Source organism: Echinops telfairi, unplaced genomic scaffold (assembly GCF_000313985.2).
Source record: "Echinops telfairi isolate 266 unplaced genomic scaffold, ASM31398v2 ScPeMD7_2;HRSCAF=8, whole genome shotgun sequence".
Classification (NCBI taxonomy): domain Eukaryota; kingdom Metazoa; phylum Chordata; class Mammalia; order Afrosoricida; family Tenrecidae; genus Echinops; species Echinops telfairi.
The window spans coordinates 64,400,385-64,402,417 of NW_022103898.1; positions in this window are offsets into that span (position 1 = coordinate 64,400,385).

Here is a 2,033-nt window from a genome sequence, read left to right on the forward strand (position 1 = left end):
AGTAGAAATGAGTGGCCCTCTCTGAAGCCATCAGAGACCACCCAGCCTCTAGCCACCCACCAATGGATCCAAAGTGCAGAAATAGATCAACCGTGATCAGCAGACCTAGTCAGGTGGCCAATAGATTCTTGAGCAATAATTAATGGTTAATGTTTTAAGCCACCATGTTTGGGGTGCTGCGTTACCCAGGGTTATTGTGAAAACATCTACTCATGGAGTTCATTCAGACTTACAGCGACCGTGCTAGTTATTATCTAGTTCTTCTACATCAGAAACACTGCCGATAGTGGCAAGAGATGAATTGTGAAAAACAGACAAATCAAACAAAACCACATGTGGATGGCTTCAGCAAACGAAACATTATGATCTCTTAGTTTGGTGCCAGTTCTAGGGGATACTCTGGTCTGTTGGCTTTGGGAGCAGGTCCTATCTCCTGGTGTTCCTTGGAGATCTCTGTGACTTGGAATACATTTTCTTCTGGGTCCGTGAGGTTCTCAGTGAAGGTACCCTGGGTCCAAAGTACTTGCTCTGCTGCTAGCTTTTCTTTCTTGGTGATCTTGGGGCCCCATCCTCTCTGCTGCTTTCTTTCCTTTTTATCATTTGTAAGGTAAAGGGTGATCCTGGCCACAACCCAGGGAAACTTTCCTAACATCAGATTAGGACTCAGACCTTAATAAGAGTATTGCATCCCACCTTAATCCCCTTAGACCTCATTGATTGATCACATCAGGTCACTTCATGGGGATTACTTACATAATTATATCACCGCTAAATGATCTCATTCACAACTGCCAAACCACTGAGAAGCATGGCCCAGCTAAACAGACACATGTCTCTCGGTACACACTCCAGAGTAGAACTGCCCCATGGAGTTTGTGTGGCTGTAATTATAGAAACAGATTGCCTGGTAGTTACCAGCTGAACACATAACCAAAGGAGCACCAGGGCTTCTTCAATGTGGCAAGAGATGACTGACACAAGCGGCTTGTAGAGTCACTGGGAGGGCTGGAAAAGCAGACTCTCAGGGCCACATCACAGACCAGATTCAGTTGAGCTGCCTACAGCCAGGACCCAGAACCAGTGCCTGCCTGCTGACTTGAGCTGTCCCAAATAGCTGCCTGCTAAAACCCTGGCTCCAACCCAGTGCCACTTCTGCTGAGAGCAGGAAGTGCTGTTGGGTCAGCGGCTGGCTTCAGGGCCATGCTGCTGCCATGATTCACGCCATCATGACAGATACCTTGTGTTCTGCCCATCTCCATCTAACCTTCAGACAAGAGCTTCTGATGGGCGGAAAGTAAGCTACATCTTAACCTCGGCTACAAACATCTATGAAAGGTAGTTCCTAGCTTTCTAGCATCAACAGTACCCAAGAAGGAGGGTGGCATGGATTTGGAGGGATTCATTCCTCAGCAGTTGCCACAGTTAGGATGAATTAAAATGAGGACAATTTTGAAAACTTTTCCCAGATATTACACTCAAGGATGCAGAGCTATTATTAGTATTATGTTTATAGTACAGTTTTTAATAAATGGGCCTACCACTTTCTAAACTGTAAAAAGCAAATCCAACCCACTGCCTTTGAGTCAGTTACTGCCCTGTTGCATTTTTGAGGCTGGAATCTTCATTTTCTGTTCTCAGAGCAGCTAGCAGTTCAAACTGCTGAAGCTGGATTAGCCGCAGCCCAACTCAGAAGTCATCTGCCACCAGGACCCCTTGTTTCGGCTGTAAGGCATCCTTATTTCAATTAGGAAAAGCTGGGAGACAGAGGATGAACAACATGGTACTAATATTTTAAAAATTCACTTATAATTTATATAAGCATGCCTTAAAAGAAGCAACCAGGATAAACCTCTAAGGAGAGTGCCTGAGTAGTGCTAGTGGCTACGAGTTCAATTACTAGCTGGAAGGGTGGTGGGGTAGAGAGACCCAGAGGTGGCCCCAGAGGCACCTCCGCTGACAGGCCCGGTGATCTGCCTCCCAAAGGTCAAACCACAAAAGCAAAAAAAATCAAATTCCCTGCCAGGGAATCGATG